This window comes from Paramisgurnus dabryanus, chromosome 6, assembly GCF_030506205.2.
Source record: "Paramisgurnus dabryanus chromosome 6, PD_genome_1.1, whole genome shotgun sequence".
Classification (NCBI taxonomy): Eukaryota; Metazoa; Chordata; class Actinopteri; order Cypriniformes; family Cobitidae; genus Paramisgurnus; species Paramisgurnus dabryanus.
The window spans coordinates 11,215,447-11,235,157 of record NC_133342.1 but is presented as its reverse complement, the minus strand read 5'-3'; the positions used below and the strand labels follow the sequence as shown (position 1 = coordinate 11,235,157).

Here is a 19,711-nt window from a genome sequence, read left to right as displayed (position 1 = left end):
ACGTGTGCAAAATAACTCTCGCGATGGAGAGGCGGGCTCGTCGGATTCTACAGCCGAGCGCAGTTGCTCTCCACCGACTGCGTTGACGAAAAGCACGATGGGAAAAGACTTGCTGACGACACAGCTTAATGCTCATTGGCCTGAGGATGTCAGCTGATGACTTCTTGATTCTAAAAACTCTAATTCCTGTAGGAGTTTTTAGATTAATTCAATTGTTCTTTACTATGACATTTATATTTTTAATGAATTCCTGTAAACTTTTGTATAGGTGTTGAATTATTTGTACTGTGAGCTGTTTATATTTCACACAACAGAAACGAATTTATATAACCACATAGACTTAGATTTATTCATCCCAATATTTACTAAGTAACCTTTTCCAGTAACGAACACTTCACCTATGTTGATTCTCCTTATAAACATCTTTATGTAAATGCATTTATTGGTATTTAAGTTGCATCTATTTAATCCGCGATAAAATACGCAAACGTGATCTCGGCCTCTGCTGACGTTTGTAGTCGACTGGACTGCGAGATTGGTGAAGTGTCTGACTTAAAAGCTCTTTTTTCACTCCTCCCCTCACTGCAGCGGTCTGCTCTCGTCTGAATTTCAGGCAAGGCAAGCTGCACAAGAGCCGTTTCTCAATGTCAAGGATACTTCCTTGGCAGGACTAGTCCTTACAAGTCACTTCCTTCAGAGGCGAGGCGAGGCTCCTTTTAAGCATTCGGAGAACACGTTAAATGGAACAGGCTAGCAAGTGCACGTCATTACGTCATTACGTGATTGAAAGGTGTGCTTTCGGTGCTGCGCGCAGAGGATTGTGGGTGATTTCAGCGCGTGAAGAGCGCGAAGGATACAAATTTGCATCCTTTCCTGTATATGGGATATTTGTCGAACGAAGGACTCAGTCCTTGGCTGAAATTTCGAGGATCCTCGACATTGGAACAGTCCTTCGACGGACGGCGATGACGTAGCATCCTCGAAATTCTAGCTTCCGAGGATCCTTCCTTGACATTGGGAAACGGCTAGAAAGTGTTTTGTTTTTTTTTTTTTTTTTTTTTGAAACGGCTAGAAAGTCCTCGCTGCAGCTTGCAGCGCGATGACGTAGTGGATTAATCCAGTACGTAGTGGATGTTCAAACACGCATGCGCAGTAAATATAAATCCAAATCCAGTACGTACTACGTAGTGGATGCTGTAATACACATGCTCGGTTGTGTGTATTTGAACACAAACATTAACACATTCGCCGTGATAATGCCGATAAACGTATTTGCTGTGATCCTAGCTTAGTTAAGAAGTCATAAGTTTACGTGGATACCCACGTGCAAAATAATACCATGTTTTCGCGTGTCCAGTGCAGTTATTATCACATAATTCATCCCTAAAAGCTGATCGTATTGGATGAGTAGGCTACTGTAAACTCATATTACATTTTTAGCATTGTGTAATGTATTATCTTAACATGTGGCGTACACAGCCGGTATTAAACAATCATCTTTAAACAAGATAAGGTATATTAGCAATGATATGCAACGTTTTAATTAATAATTTATTTGAGTGTTGTATTGGAGTTATTAAAATTTATATATATAAATATATATTCATATTCAAGTTATTTACTGTTAAATCGAAACAAAAATAACTTGTCATTAATTTAAGTTGTTTATTTATTTAACTTTTACCCCACAGCTTATTCAATTCACTGATGATCGGTGACTGCAAATATCAAAAAATTTTAACAATAAACATTAGGCCTAAACATGAACTTAGTGAAAACCCAGCTATAGTCATCTTTCTGTGATTTACTAGTTTCTACATTAACTCATCCTACATAATGTAAACAACATTCTGTAAAAATATAACCTTGATATCTTTAATATTGAATCAGAATCTGCTTTATTGCCAAGTATGTTTTTGTCACATACAAGGAATTTCTCTTGGTGACATGTTACGGACATACATATAATAACTAAGTAAAATTAAAGACAATAACACACTAGTCACATAAAAACAAAAATAATTTAAATAAGCAGTATGGTACAGTAAGTATATGTATAAATTTTCTCCTTTTTTACAATTGTGTGTAGTGATGCATGTATGGATGTTCAGATGCTGTTATTGTACAGATAGATAATAGGTGATATTTACAGTTTAGAATAGTATTTACAGATGTACAGTATGTGGTGATTATAAACAATATACAGTTACAGGTGTGGAAGTTATGGGTGCTTTTATTGTTTAGGTTTTAGCCTGAGGAACAAACGGTTGTTGTGTCTAGTATTCAGTGCTCTGTAGCGCCAAAGTGCAAAAGTGCAAAGAAAGTGTTGTCTTGGTGTGTGGGGTTGACTGAGTAAAATCATGTCAAATATCAAAATCAATGTGAGATTAATGAAAATAACACTTTGATGCTCAATATATCATAATTACATTTCAAGACTTATCCTGTTTTTTCACAGGCAAGGTCACATATAACTGACTGCAGTCAGGTCAGGTAAAGCTTTTGTCACAGTTTGATCTTAAATAGTTTAAGGTCAGTGCCACGCCACCACTGCTTTACTGATGCAGAATAGATGAACAATTCGTCCCTGGGACACCCTTCCTCCAACTCGACCAGGTGGACAGTCTGTAAATAAATCTCTACACCATGGAGAATGTGTTCCAGTTGACAACACCTATTTTAAGAAAGAAAAATAAATATTAAAAATTAACTTAAATGTATAGTCTAAATCTAGGGATACTTTATATGAATAAAAAAACACTGTTACTACAGTATAAGCATACATATCCATTTACATTTACACGTTTGGCAGATGCTTTTATCCAAAGTGACTTACAGTAACATGCTTTATTTTGTATGTGTGTTCCCTGATGATATTTGCTAGTAATGTAATGCTCTACCAATTGAGCTATGGGAAAATGTTTAAATTAATAACTCACTGTCAAGCCAGACAACATGAGCCTTTTCTCTGAAAGATGCTTCACTAACAACATGGTGAAAAAGCTGGCATGTCAGAGACAGTCTGAGGAAAGCCACATCTCCATCTTTTTTAATGAGCAAGGGCATCTTGCCAAATCCAGTCAAATCTACAAAAAAAAAAAAAAAAATCTAAGAAAAGTAAAAGTACTAAGCCTCTTTTATAAAAAATACAATCCAGATGTATTAATTTAAGATTAAGTGATGGTTACAGTATGTGCACCTTGAAATTGCTGGGCAAATGTCCTTTTAAAAGACATTCATCTAGAACAATGCAATAGCAAAAAAAAAAAACATTAGTTAGCCTAGCAAAATCAGGTTAGTTTTACATTAGACCTGCAGTCTGTCCACGGTTGGCATATATGCATATATATATATATGTTCTGAAGTAATGTTATAAGATTTAAATGAGAATCGCTGTGAACATATTAAGCCACCTTTATACCGCTTCGGACACCTAACACTAACGTTACACAAGACTATACACGTTGAAACAACAAATCAGTAAAAAAAGATTAATTACCTACCTTTATACAATCACTGTTGTTAAATAATCCATCGTTTTTCGGCAGATTCTTCTTGAAATACCAAAGCACGTGCGATTGTTCACCAATAACAACACACCACCGAGCATGCGCGTAACATTATATTCACGGCGCATGCGTGTTTGAACATCCACTACGTAATGGATTAATCCACCACGTCATCGCGCTGCAGGCTGCAGCGAGGGGTGTCTCAAGCTGCATCTCAAACAAGCCTAATATCACGTCAGAAATAAGAAATTACCTTACGTGAGGAGGGAGTTACGTCTATACTGAGAGTTTTGAGGAAGCGGTAAATCATAATCTGCATATTTGTTTGTTCGTTTATTTATATCTTAACGTCATGCAGCTTCCAGGTCTAAATTCATGGAGAGAACTGGTTAATCAATCTACACACAAGTTAATCACAAGACTCTGTGCCACGCTAAAGTCCGCAGGTAAAGCAATAAATAAGTATGAACATTGTCAGGTAGGCTAAATCACGTAAAAACACCGTGAATCAGGACAACAGTGAATCTGAGAGACGAGGAGAGAAGGTAAAAAGTCAGCCGGGTTATTTCTTTAACACATATGCCTAAAAGCTTTTGTAATGGTGAAGGATCGGAAAGAATGAATCGGAGAGAAAATGTTCTTGTTTTTTGTTTATTCATATATATTGATCATATTTTAAAGAGTTTATCATGCAAAATGCTTCTAAAATATCCATCTATTATTCATTCATTCATCCATACATACACACATACAATCCATACGTTTTGAGACATTAAAGACAACATTTCTCTGTTTGCTGTGGAGGTAAGACATTTGTAAGATGTACAAAATGTTTTTTATTAACCTTGGATTAGGCACATAGATGCTTTATTAACAAACAACAGTCTTTCATCCTGATTAATGTGTGTTGTCATCAAATGCAAGACTCAGAAACAATGGATCAAACTGATACTACACATTCTCTGCTTTTCATGTGTGAACAATTAATGCATCAGGACACAGATTATCACTTACCCTTGTTAGAAAATGGTCTGAACATGATCACATTAGATAAAAGTTAAATACAAACCTGTTAATCATGAGTTGGTGAATTGTGTATGTTAAAACCGATGAATAATACAATGTGACAGTCTGTACTTTTGTCTCATATTCACCCTTTAATGTTTAGACATTTCATGACTCCACAGCAAACAGAGCAATTTTGCCTATATTGTCCCAATAGCCTACTTATGTAGCCTACAGTTATAAACATCTAAGTGTATTTAACTGTGTTATTTTGTGACACCTAAATATGAACTAAAATGTGCTAAAATGTATTTTATTTAGATATTTACGTACCATATGAACCCATCTTTGTATAATCTTTTCAAGTTATTTAAAAAAATTAAATACAGAGATATGTTAAAAGGGCAGAGTTCATATGCTGTCTCAAAATAGCATGGTTGGGTACACTTAGATGTTCTTAAGATAATCTTATGAGGTGCTCAAGTAGAATTTTTTGTGTATTTATTACGGAATAGTGTGTGAAAATAGAGCCCTTTAAGTGCATTATGAAAATATTTACCTGGAAAGTAGATTATAAGCAACAGTAAGAGTTTATTTTACAGCCTTTTGTTTTAATCCAGCAGTTTCAACTGTGATTGGACAAATGTAAAAATTGGGCTAGTTTTCATTCCTTTTGGGCGGGTTATGTTGTCATTGGGCTGGAAATTTTTCTTGGACCTGGCAACCCTTCCTCCCTTGGTTTTTCCACTAATCCACACGAAGGGTAGCCACGGCAGATTTAAGGTATGGCATTGTGGTATTAAATGGGTAATTTTTAGTCTTCTCTGTCTCTTTGTTTGGTTATTGAATAGAATACGCAATAGCTTTATGTATTCTGTAATGGCACTAGACCAGCAGGTGTTTGTCTGCAGTTGTATATTAAATACTAATGCAGCAGTGTTGAGTGTCAAACATATGAGGCATCGTTTGACAGGTTTATTTGTTGAGTAACACAAAACCATGGGTATTTACAGGGGTGTGATTCTTCCGGATAAATCCGGAATTCCGGCTTTTCCGACCTGAAAATGAGGCTTTCGTGAATCATGCAAATCCAATTTTTTTTGTGTGTGTGGGGGGTGCAAGGCATCGTTATAAATGACCGCATATCACTCCGCAAATAGTCTATTTATTTGTCACGATGGAACTTCATTCAAAGCAGAGCTCACTAAAGAGCTTGCAGTCGGATCTCCGGCGTGTGGTGTTCGCTGCGAATAAAAAAAATAATGCGTTCGCCTACAAATAATATGAGACACATCTTTCACTCTCAACCAAACTAACAAACTAGCCAATAAGAAGTAGAATAGGGAGGGGTATTTGAGGTGTGGCTGAGATCCAGCTGCAGATGCCGCGCGGTCGCGGCGCGGAGAAGTCATAACAAGTTAACTTTATCAGCAGGATGAAAAGTGAAGCCTAGGTAAGACGACCTAATTGATAAAGGACTTAAATCAGTGGCGCTGGGCATGGGAAGGAATAGGCAGAGACAAACAGCATTTTAGTGGTAAGAAATTAAGAGAGCCAGCCAGGTGTTTGCTGCTTTGACAAAACTGTCCGTTTCAAATCAGACCGCTATATGCCAGTAATGTAAATATCAGATTTCTCATCGAGGTGAAATGCGGTCTCGCGATATCAATATAAAGTTGCGTTTGTGTCAAAAAGTTTGCTTGCATTATATTATACTGTAATCACATACGTTAACGCACACATCCACGCAAATCAGATCCAACGTCATCCTGACGAAGGCTGTGTTTACATTTTGCATTAACATGCGATCTCAGTGATCCGTTCACGCAGATCCGATCATCCGTATATCAGGACACGGCGCGTTTACATTTGTTACATAAATGTGGCTTCTGTATCTGGATGTGTGATCGGATCCCGTTCGGGGAGACGCGCGCTGGGTGGATATCTGTCAATCAAAATGGGTACAGCTGTCTTTAGCCACATGATTTAGGGTTTTCGCGCTAACCGCAATCCCGTATTGTACAGTGCTACTGAGAAGCCAACAACAGAGAATAACTAGCAACCCCAACAACCGTGATGTTCACATTTTAAGCGTTATATTTTTTAGCTTTAAAAGCCTTATAGCGTCCGCACCGCGGATGAATGTTCTGTTTAACTTTACCTGAACTTGACTTTCACCCGCATGCTTTAAATCAACAACAAAATCCGTGTGAAACATGACCGACTCCACTGTTTTATTCTGCCTTAATAACGGGCTTTTGGCTCTGCCTGAACTTATATGTATATTTCTATTTTAACCATAAACTGTTGTTAGTTATGTTTCCTGGTAATAATATGATTTAATTAAAAGAGCTAACAATTTACTGTTCATAGTGCGTAAGAAGTAATGTAATTTACAAACACATATAAGTAACCTTGCATAAAACCAACACTGACTAAATGTATTTGGTTAATGTTATTAGTGTTTGTACGTGTTTTAAAGTAACTTAAAATGTGTTAAATGAGACAGAAACAGCCGATTGACCAGAAAGAAGCGCAACATTCACATTGATTTGTCGCCATGGAAACTCAAACATTATAACGACGATCCTGAATTCTGCCATTAAATATTAAATCTCACTATGAACAGTTGTAACATATAACATATACCTGAATAACTTAAATACAGTTAGCAGTGTTAAAATGCTTTGTATATCGATTTATTAAGATACTTTTAAGCGTAGCTAGCATTGCTTCACAAATATGAATTTATGCGTCTCTCACCTGCGCTCCATGACCTAACGTCCTTTATTTTTTGACAGCTGTCAGTGAGAGGAGATGATAGTGGGCGGGGTTTTGTGTGACGTTGACCTGTGAATCCAGATACGATGGCTGGATTGCGGTTACATTACACTGAGATCCGATCACAATGCGTCCTCGACTACCTCTGCATCAGGACACACAGATCGGATAACATTCCGAACACAAACGCGTTTACACTTGTCTTTTCAATGTGTATGTGGACAACATCCGGATACAGGTCGCATGTTAATGCCAAGTGTAAACGCAGCCGAACACACGCATACATTTGCTTCTCTTAATGGTTTGTGAATCGGGCAGTAATGCTTGGGATTACAGAATAATATAATGATAAACACACACATTCATGGATCTGGTTTGTGAAACGCTTAGCTCTTGACTGTTAGATGCTTTACCAAAAGAACTATGCAAAATAAGACAAATGCACTTGACTGTCTTTCCAGAAAGTCACAGCATCATTTGAATTAAGTAACTTTAATGTAACAGTATCCACTTTAAATTCAGCGATCAAATGTTGTAATCAATAATTAATCTGTATTAAATTCCCCCACTAATTATTCTATAAACATTAAACATGTTTTGACCAATGGCGAATCTCATTTATCAAGTTGTGTATGTGGTTTGTGTGCCTTATTATTATTATTATTACAATATGTAACCAAAGATTTTACTAAAAGGGCACAAATTTGTTTACAAGAACAAAAAAATCCTCATAGATTTAGTCACTTATTTTTACTCTCAAAATGCACCACATTGATGTATTTACCTTTAAATGCACAAGATGATTTTGTTCAGTCTGATGCAGTGGCAAGACTACATAATGGTCAGGGTGGCACTTGCCCAAGCATATTGATGATTGGCCACTCAGATCGATAAATTTTGAGCCCAAATTATATTTCAACTGTATTTCATTTTATGCGTGCATGCGTGCGTATGTATGTCGCCACGTCATGGTAGATGTGTCGTATATTTTCCTGCTTTTTTGTCCTTTGCCAATCACACCTATGATTTATCATGCATTATATTTATATTATCTTATTTGTTGTTTTAGTATCAGGGACAGGCTGGTTGCCTGAGTGTCACAAACCAAGATAACGGATGGTAGAGGTATTGTTTACTTTATTATTTTTAATGGGCTTATAAAGTTTTATTTGTTTTTATGATTTTAATATGGATTTTGAATGTTTCATTTTGTTTGTTTGCTTTGGAATACGGGGCTTTGTTTCTTTAAATTGGCCAGGATAAGAACTAAGGACACATGAACTAATGAACAGTTATTTATGGTTGATCCCAGCAAACACATAACGTTACCGTAAGGTTCGTTTTTGGTTATCTTTTTTTTGGGGAACCAAATAAGAACGTCCTGAGAACTTTCTTTTTAGGTTTTATTTTTTGCAACCATAAAATAACGTTTCCATAACGTTGCAGGGTGGTTATTTTAAATAACCTACAAATAACTTATATAGAATGTTCTCTAATGGTTATTTTTTGGTTATTTTTTGGAACCATAAAATAACATTCCCAACGTTGCAGGGATGTTGTTTTTAAATAACCTAAAAATAACTTATACAGAAGGTTCTATAATTCTATTTTTTTTTTTTTGAGGAAATCAAGTGAAAGCCTTATTAAACTCATTATTCCTTAAGTGTGCACGTCTGGTATGCGCGTGCTCCTCTGCACTCGCTTACCACGCGCTTTCAGAAGTAGGCCTATAGCACGTTTCAGCAGTAACAACATAAACAAGTGGCTGTTGCGGTCCGCATGTAAATTCCGGTAAACTCCGCTAAGAATAAATAACAACAAAGTCCTTTTAACGTAGTTTATTTATATAACAAGCAAAAACAACAAGAGATAGATTTGTTTATTAATATATTGTTTTATTCCTCCTTATATGGTAATGTGTTTTACTTATTTTAGATAGATATGATAAAAACACTTTTTTTTACTTTCAGTGCGTGCACGGAGCCGCAGCAACGCGCACTGTAGGTCATTGAACTGTTTTTGCTCCATGTCAACTTTCATAGTCCCAGCAAACAATTTTTGGTTTCCAAAACGCTCCCCTAACTTTAGCTTTTGGTTCCCGTAACGTTTATGTTTAAGGTTTGTTTTTAGTTGGAAAGTTTTCTTTACAATAGAACGTTATTTTTAGGTTAGTTTTACTTTCCTGGGTAATCAAAAACAAGCCTTAAAAATAACATTATGGGAACCAAAAACTAACCTTACACTGTAAAAAATAAATTGTTGGCTCAATGAATTATTTTTTATTATACCACGGGTCTGTTGAATGCTGCATTCTGATTGGCTGAGAAATGTTCTATGGGTGTTGATTATTTTTCTGTAAACCGCACACCTAACTTTTCAAATATCTTAAAAATAGGCACCAGAGCAATGTTTGTGGTAACCGTGGTATAAGAGGAATAATTGACTCCGGTCCTTTGAATTATTTGAAAATAATGCACACCTGCGGTGTAACGGCACTCCGCTTCACGTCGTGCCGCATTACCACCTTGGTGTGCATTATTTTCTTATAATTCAATGGCCCGTCGTCAATTATTCCTTACGTAACTAGTTCCACAGAAATTTTACGTTCACTCAATTTCTGACTCCAAAGTGTTACCTGGATTGATGTTTTTTAGTTGGCCCAAACTTGACTCAAATATAAAAAAGTATGTTTGCTCAACTAGCTTTATAGTTCATTCAACTAAAATGTTTTAATCAGTTGAATCTTTAAAAACTTACAGCAAAGACTAAAATTTAAGTATTTACTCAATGTTGTATGTGTTATTTCAATTAATATTTATTATTTGGGAATTTTTAAGAAACTTTTTTAAATTATTTATCAAATAATTTATGCTGGTGTTGTTAACAAATAATTAACTTCAGTCACATAAAAACAAAAGCTTTATTCACTTATCATACAGACTGAACATACATAATTAAGTCTTCTCTAAATAGAGGGCATAAAACAGTCCAAAAGCCTCCAAAGTCCGTCAGAACATCTGCAGGGCCATTTAGGAGACTTTCTTCAGCCCTCTGGTCTGCCTCTTCCACATCATCACCACTCTGGTTTAATAAACAGAGGAATATAAACACACACACATACATAAATAACATGTTTAATATAATAAAGCTTGACGGTGAAAGATTTTATACCCTAAAATTGCCAAATTTCCCTCAGACATCACACGTAATTGAATTAAACACTATTGGGCAGTTTTCTCGGACAGGACTTATCACTGACTAAAATACTGACATCTCTTAACATATGAGTGCTGTTGTTTTGTCTCAAAATGCACGCCAGTATTGTATTTTATAAGGTTTGTTTGTAAAAATGTCCCAATTATAATTAAGACGGAGTCCTAAACCCTGTCCGGTATTATCATAACTAAAATAGCTCCACTTTAACTCGGACACATAACATAACACACCTTTATATAACTTATATGTTTACAAAAACGTCAAGTATTTGCGTCTTTGCCAATTAATATAGTCTAAAATTAACATTTATTTACAAACACTTACCTGACGTGACCTTGAGGAAACGGCTGATGACTCGTGTCGTTGTGGGAAACAGTGAGTGATTCCAGCTGTTACATGCGGAATGATCTCAGATGAAATGACCTGTGATCCAGATCCTTCCGAGTTAAGTTAAGACATTTTAAATTAAAAACTCACGCACATACTGTAAATACACACGCGAGCGGGTCGCGTGCACGCGCGCGCGTACACGGGTATATGTCACAGGTCGGAGAAGCGGACCGCCCCTGTCGTGCGTCACGCTTCCCCTAGTTCCACCCCAAGGAGGTCCCAAAACACCCCAATGACCAGACAAACAAAGTATTTGAATTTAACAACTTTTATTAAACATTAAAATAAGAGGAATTAAATCATTAAAAGGACATCATCCTCGGCCCTCAGGTCGTCATAGCGAAAGGGGAGTGGGGGGCACCCGTCGGGGCAGAGAACCTGGCCACTGCACACCCGAAGGGTCCCAACGGGCATATGCTTTTCCTCATGACCCGCAGACTTCAAATGGCCCGGGTTTCCTTGCAGCCCCCTGGGTCTCGATCCGGCTTCTGTCAACAATAAAAGGCACAGCACGGCACTCCAAGCGACAAACGCACACACACAAGTGAAGACAGGGACCCACCCACAGCACTATACCCACACACTTCGTGAATTTAAGAATGAAGCCGACCTCGACCTGGAATGCCGCAAGGGCATTGGACTGCCTTCCGTGGGGGTAGAGTTGGACAGGAAGATAAAGGCACAGGACCGCCTCGTATGATCCCGATGAACACCGCGGCTCGCCCACGCTTGTCTCTCTCCCCGCTCAGTGGGGCCGGAATGATTAACACACAGAACAGATAATGTTTCGTATTGATTTCAAAATGAACAGCAATATTACCCACACGACTGCTTCACCTTTAAGGCAGCTCCGCGGCTCGCCCACGCTGATCTCTCTCCATTTGGTGGGGCCGGAATGACAAACACACAAAACAGGTAAGGCTTCGTATTGTTTTCAAGTTGAACAGCAATATTACTCACACGACTGCTTCACCTTTAGGCAGCTCCGCGGCTCGCCCACGCTGATCTCTCTCCGTTTGGTGGGGCCGAAATGACAAACACACAGAACAGGTAATGCTTCGTATTGATTTCAAGATGAACAGCAATATTACTCACACGACTGCTTCACCTTTAAGGCAGCTCCGCGGCTCGCCCACGCTGACCTCTCTCTCCGTTGGTGGGGCCGAAATGATTAACACAGAGCGGGGAATACTCGCACCCTTTGGGCCTCGGTTGCAAAACAACCACTGTTTTCCTCCCGCTCGTCGACTACTAAACGCTTAGCGCTTCTCCTTCACCTAGTCTTTCAGTTCCAAATCCTTGGTGGCATCCAACCATCACCGGCACAGCACACCAGCACCAGAGGACCGCAGCAAAAAAACAAGAGAAAGACACAGTCGCCAAGCACTCGTTCTCTTTCCGTGGAGCTCTGCTAACCGAAACAGCCACGACTCTTTCCTCTGCGCTTCTCTTGGGCCCGCACTCTTTCCGTCCGCTCTCAGAGCGTTCCTCGGATCAACGGCGCCCTCGGCACTTTACAGGAAGTGTAAATGGTAGTCCGCCTTAGGCGGAGCAGAGCTCGCCCCGCAAATCCGCTCTCAACTCTTTTTCCCCCTTTCTGTGTTTTTCTGGGCCTATTTATGTGTCCCTTCTGCCTACATCCTCCAATGGTGAGCCGCCATCCACATCCTCCACACCTGCTTCTTGTGAGCTCAAATTGTGCTGCCATGGGAACCAGGAAGCAAAACGGGTTAAAACTTTGGTCCGGGCAGAAACCATCTTCCGGCGGAACCAATCTCCTTCATTTTGGTTCCGCCCTATATAGTCACCCCGTGACATATACACACGGGTATATTTAGACGTTTTATTTAAGATTGTTAATTGGGACTATTTCTCCACCCGCTCCTTCAGCTCTGAAGTTCAAATTCGCATGCAGTCCGGTTATAACAAATGTAAAAGATATGAAACATCACTCAACAGCAATATCAATTAAGTGCAATCCTAAAATATGATTTAAAACATAACGCTTTCATTGTTAAGTATGAGAAATTAAAATGAATTACATCACGTTTAAACGCCACAGAGATATCAGAGCCAGCAGTCGATTTCTGATGCGCTTGCCGAGGCGAGGCTGCGCTGGGCGGGGTGTGAGCGCTTAAGTGTCTGTGATTTTCTGGAGCTCATATGGAGCTCATCTACGTCCGAAAGTGTCCGAGCACATTTTTAAATAGACGCTATCTTTATTAACCGACCGCATATTTAAACTTTAAGCACATACATTCAGGCCTGAACAACTCTTACAATTACATTTTGTGACCAAATAACAGTAATATTATGAGCATTTTGTTGTCAGGAAACATAGCTGTCATAAGTCCACATATTTACCTGATTTGTCTTAATTAGTTCAGTCAACACTAGCCATTCTGAATGTTGACTGAATTTGAAAATAACCATTCATTTAATATTTTAAACACAGATTTATCTAGACTTAAAATAATATGTCTTCTCAACTAGCTCAAACAAAAAACTTGGTTTAACTTATATATTTTTGCCCGTCCAACATTTCATTAGTTGGATTTTTTACAGTGTAGGACAACGTTTTGGGAAACAGAACTTGTTAGCTGGGATTTATCGTGTTTATTTATGTACTTCAGTTGCATTACCAATGTTAATAATTGTTTTGTTCTTTCCGTTGTAGATTTCGGTTTGACCCATCAGTGGCGGCGGGGTTAATTGCCTTCACTGGTGGATGATGGTTCGGTCATCTTATTTCTCTTCTCTCTTTAGGTCTGCAGTGTGATTTGCTGCAAGTGGACTGCAGTGCGAGCACTTTTGTCTGTATACCACTTTGTCTTCACAAAAATAGGTAACCTTTGGCCATCCAGGGGTTGTTTTGTGTTCTTTTATTTTCATTTGATTCTTTTCTCCTTTTGTGGGTATTTGCATTGAAGATTTGTTGCTACATTCTTATGTTTCTATTTTTATTATGATTGAATAAAATGTTTTTGAATTATTAAAGCTTCACCACCATGTTTGGCCTGATCATTTACTACATCTATGAGTTACCTTTTATAGGCATAGCTTGACATTTGAGCTTGGGTGGGCCAAACAGGTATATCATAGAAACTATACCGGACCATGTGCTATGATTTTTACCGCAAACTAGATAATTAAAATAAATTACATTTTTGTTGACTACATTAAAATATAAGCCTGATTGTTAGATAAAAAATAAACATGATAATGGTTTACAAAGGTTTTTGTAACTGTAACACACAGTTAAAAGAATGAGCACCATTTTTAATAATAATATTAAAACTATAATTAGTGAAATTACTCGCACTGTATCCGTTTTTATTATAAACAGTGATCAAATATAAAGCATCCTAAATTACACAAATTAAACGAATTATAGTTTGATAGTAAATATAAACAACAATTAAATTAAAGTTAAGAGGCTTTATAATGCCCCACAATGCATGAAAACCATCCCAGGATTAGTTCATTTTCTTTACTTCTAAAACACAATTCAATTCAATTTTATTTTATTTATATAGCGCTTTTTACAAGTGTTAATTGTTGCAAAGCAGCTTTACATGAGAAGATGTAGAGGAGAACACAGAAAATCAATAGATAATATACAACCCCAAAACAGAAAAAGTTGGGACACTTTAGAAATTGTAAGTACAAATGGGAATGGAATAATTTACAAATCTCATAAACTTATATTTTATTCACAGTAGAATATAGATAACATATCAAATGTTGAAAGTAAGATATTTTGAAATGTCATGCCAAATATTGGCTCATTTTGGATTTCATGAGAGCTACACATTCCAAAAAAAGTTGGGACAGGTAGCAATAAGAGGCCAGAAAATTTAAGGAACAGTCCCAACTTTTTTTGGAATGTGTAGCTCTCATGAAATCCAAAATGAGCCAATATTTGGCATGACATTTCAAAATGTATCACTTTCAACATTTAATTTGTTATCTATATTCTACTGTGAATAAAAAATAAGTTTATGAGATTTGTAAATTATTCCATTCCTTTTTTTACTCACAATTTCTACAGTGTCCCAACTTTTTCTGTTTTGGGGTTGTAAGAAGTAGAATATAGCGGCTAAGGTTAAACCGTACAAGCGTGCATATTAATAATAACTTATACAGTAAAGTGCTAAGTTAAGCCAAAGTTGGCTGACTCTCCGTGGGACAAAAAAACCCCCTAGGAAAAAAAACCCAATGGGAAAAATCTCCTAGAAGGACAAAAACCCTTGGGAGGAATTAAGCGGATTAAACTGGTTTAGCCGGTGGTCGTTGGTCGGGCATCGGCTGGTCATCACGTTGAAGGACAGCCAGTGGATCAGTGGTGCGATGCCCTTCACAGCAACAGGAACTGGGTCTGTTTGTCTCATTGTCCTCCGGGTCGAGGACGAGACAGGGAGAGAAAAACAGAATTCTATTAGCGTAGCGGCTGTTCACATGTAATCAGTGCTTTAAGTGGGCCGGAACGCGCCGGTACTCAGTACCGCCACTTCTAAAAATAGCTCTTGAGCGTACCACCACCTCTCCCTGAGCCCAGAACGTGCTTTTAGCGTACCGGAACGCTCATTTGCACATCTGTTTAAATCAGAGGTTTTAATCCGTTGGCTGCGCTGCCGCTTTTCAGAGCGCTCTTCACAATGTACACTTCCTAATTCGTCCCACCGAGAGCAGAGACTACATTACCCATACACCCTTGAGTTTACAAGTTAAAAGCGCATGCGTCGCCTGTCAGTCAGCCTCAACGTGGTGTAGAGAGGTTTGCACCATACCCGTCAAGTATCCCGTATTTTACCCTTCTTTCCCGCCGTCCTCCCGTATTAGTATTTTCCCTTAAATCTCCCGTATTTTATCCTCCGTAATTTCGCACGCAAAGGTTGTGATCTATAAAAAGATCGCTAAAGATCCACTGATTCCGCTAATCCACTTCGTGTTTTCCCGCCCGCTCCGCAGCATCTCTGTGTGCACTCTCTGCCTGGACGACAGTTTCTGAAGTTCGTTGCATTAACAGGTAGATTTATTACATTATAAACCGCAGAATTACTCATTTGGAAGTTTATGTATTTTTAAAATGTAAAAGTGCTAACAGCTTAGCAAGCAAACAACAACAAAATATCCACATTCTTACTTATCGCTTGTCTAATGGATTTAATGTTCCCGATCAGATCTAAGTTAATATAAACACTAAATTTGTTGTTGTTGGCACACTTTGTCAAAAAATACAAAAAACATCAATGCCTTCATAAAATAAAGACAGAGAACGGAAAGGGAGGCTGAAGGCAGTTCAACATTGCAAACATGGATTCAAAGATCCATCAAGCCAGCAGGTAAATCATATTGAATATTTTTTGTCACACTTTAATTCTTGTTATTATATTTCCCATTATAATCACTTGTCTAAGTTGATGCTAGTAATATAACACATCATATTTATAATACTTTATTAAAACCATACTAATAGTACCATTCCCCTTAGTGCCCTTTTTGGTTTGGGACACTGCCCAACGAAATTTCAATGAATTTGAACGACGCGCACAGGAGTTTCACCACCCGCAAAATGGAAAACAATGGGAAAAAATAAAGTGACGACTTTCTAGTTTTAAATTTCCAGTATTTTGTTATTCTTGAACCCATAGACATGGTCTTGGTGTCATTTTAAAGTTTTTGTTTTAAGCTCTTTCTATCTGAACAACTAGTTTTAGCATTTGACCATGCTGAAAATTTTACGTATATAACTACCTTTTGCACATTTTATGTATGTTCAATAGCTATTTCTAGCAAAAGCAAATCCACAAACTTATATAAGGATTTATTATTTTTTACAAGGTCGTCTGTTGACTGCTGAATATAAAACCCCTTCAATATAGAAGTCCAGTCAGCAAAAAAAAAAAAGAAAAATAGAGTACCGGCACTTCTTTTGGGCCACTTAAAGCACTGCATGTAATGCAAGTGTCATACATTATAGTGGTTTAAGTCAGCTCTGTTCCAGACAGGCTAACTATTGCAGCAATAGTATATTACCCATATGAGGTGTGGGAGTGCTTTGTTCTAGACACAATAACTACTGCGGGAAAAGTACATTTACTGGACATTTTATGTGAATGCTTTGTTAAAGAAGAATGTCTTAAGTTTAGATTTAAATTGATCGACTGTGTCTGATACTCGAACATTATTTGGTAAATCATTCCAGAGCTTAGGGGCTAAGTAGGAAAAGGATCTACCACCTTTAGACACTTTTGATATTCTAGGGATAATTAAGTGACCAGAATTTTGTGAGCGCAGTTTACATGATGGATTGTATTCTGATAGTAGTTCTTTAATATACGAGGGCGCTAGGCCATTTAAGGCTTTGTAGGTGATTAGTAATATTTTAAATTGTATGCGATATTTAACTGGTAGCCAGTGTAAAGATGCCAGAATTGGACTGATGTGGTCATACTTTTTAGATCGAGTAAGCACTCTTGCGGCGGCGTTTTGAACCAGCTGTAGCTTGTTTACCTGATTTGCATGGCATCCCCCGAGTAACGAGTTCCAATAGTCTAATCTAGAGGTCATTAAAGCATGGATAAGCTTTTCTGCATCTGATGCGGACAGCATATGGCGTATTTTTGAGATATTTCTAAGATGGAAGAATGCTGTGTGGCAGACGTTGGAGATATGACTATCAAAAGCTAGATTGCTGTCGAACATCACGCCTAAATTCTTAACCGTGGAATAACTTGATGATATTAGGGCAGTGATTCCAAAAGGATGTCTAAAAAAATCAAGTAATATGTTAAATAAAAAAATTAATTGCTTTTCTTGCCGCCCTGCGCTGTGCCCATGTATTCGTGCCAGTGAACATATAATGCTAAGTACACACCAAACGCGGGTCATCGTGTTACTCCCTCTAGATTACTCGCGAGATTTAACTTCGTGTCATGCGAAATTTTCGCTCGAGTTGAATATTTTCAACTTGGACGAAGACGTGTTTGACGCGAATAGCATGTTGTTGCGGCAATCGCGTCATTCGCGTGTCTTTGCATTGACTTTGTATCTAATCTACTCGCGCAAATCGTTGAATTCGCATCTGGTGTGAACCCACAATAAGACGATGACAACTTGAACCTTAAATTGTGGTCACACAGATAAAAGTAAAACAATATTTAAACTGTAAATGGTGTACTTTTATTTGTGTACACTCACAATAAGAACAAAAGATTGTGCTTCTTTAATTTAATTACATTTTTTTAATTCAATTTTATTTGTAAAGTGCTTTTCACAATTTGGTAATTGTATCAAAGCAGCTTTACATTAATAGAAGCAGTGAAAAGCACAGAAAAACGACAGATAGCACAACATAATACACAATAGCACAAGCAGCTAAATTTGCTGCCGCTATAAATCAACATTATAAGCGAACGTATTACTAGTGTAACGTATAGAAGTTAAGCCCAAGAAGGCTGCCTCCCGGGTTGAAAAACCCCCTAGGAGAAAAAACCCCCGGACTTTTTAGCCGGGAAAGGAAAAAAGTCCTAGGGGGGAAAACCCTTGGGAGATACATATATAAATACATTGAAAAGGATAAGGAGATTAAGCGGAGATTAAGCGAGTTCTGCCGGTGGTCGTTGGTCAGGCATCAGCTGGGCATTAAAATAATTTAAAAACATAATGTGCTTTCTGCTTCGTTGGTTTTGGAGCAAGTCAAAAAATCATATAGGTTAGGCTACTTTTTAATTTCTTTAGTTTATCTGATAATTATTCAAGTGAAACAAATTTCGTGTAGGCTTATGATAATTATGAAATTGTATTTATTTAAAAATAAGTGAACAATGCGAATCAAGGAAGGACTTTATTTCTCTATTTAAGACCGCCAGTCTGGCAGGGTGGGCATTAGGTAGCCTGATTTTGCCAGCTGCAGCCGTGGTTTTTGTTTAGAAGGGATATAGCAAACACTGAAAAGTTTAGGATTAGATTTGGAGGTAATATTAGCATGAAAACAGCGGCTCTTCTAGATGAGATACAGCTACAGCCTAATTCGCGTGAAATGTTGTGTTTAGGGTAAGGTTATTCGAGAAGGATTAGGATGAAACAGTGCTCATCCAGCAAGATTTCGTTTGGTGTATCCCTTCTAGCCACAACCGCAGGCATGGCGGGCAGAATGCATATAGCAGAAACACTGAAGTGACGTTACTGAGCACCACGTTTTGTTAAATACACAGATACTATTAACAGATTAACAATTGTTTAACAAATCATCTTGCAAAGTAACGTTTTAAAATTTATGAAAACCTAAATTAATAACTTATTTTATAAAAAAAACTTTTAACCACTGGGGGACCATCCCCCCCCCCCCCGCAAGCTCCATGCCCGTAGGTAACACATAGTTTACATTACTTTAAAATACATGAATTAATGAGGACTGTACTGAGGATTCTGTCTAAATGAATAGGTTAATAACCTTTTTTGTCTTGTATAAGTTATCCCCTAAGCTTTTTTGTCCTACCATGAGTTGGTATCCCCTTACCCATATGTGTTGATGATTCTTCAAAAGTAGAACATAACATTAAAGCATTTATTAGATACAACTTCAAACTGATTATTAAATGAAAATGGTTAAATTACACATGCATATTAAGTGAAAAGCATTGTATTAATTTGAAATTAATTTGAACATTTAATTCTCAGGCATGTTCTTCTTGGAATTTCTAAGAGGAAGTCACTGCTCTAGCTGAATCCTCAGAATTCATAACTAATTTTAAAATTTCATTGGATCTACATATATATATATATATATATATATATATATAATC

General features: G+C 37.6%; 1 long non-coding RNA gene across 1 annotated transcript; it reads right to left on the bottom strand.

The window, feature by feature from the left end:
• Positions 1–1,080: 1,080 nt before the first annotated feature.
• On the bottom strand, positions 1,081–3,607 carry LOC135753263 (uncharacterized). The gene is made up of 3 exons (XR_010533560.1): positions 3,504–3,607; positions 2,940–3,086; positions 1,081–2,674 (listed from the first exon to the last, which is right to left on the bottom strand). It is a non-coding gene; the product is annotated as an uncharacterized lncRNA (long non-coding RNA).
• Positions 3,608–19,711: the final 16,104 nt, after the last annotated feature.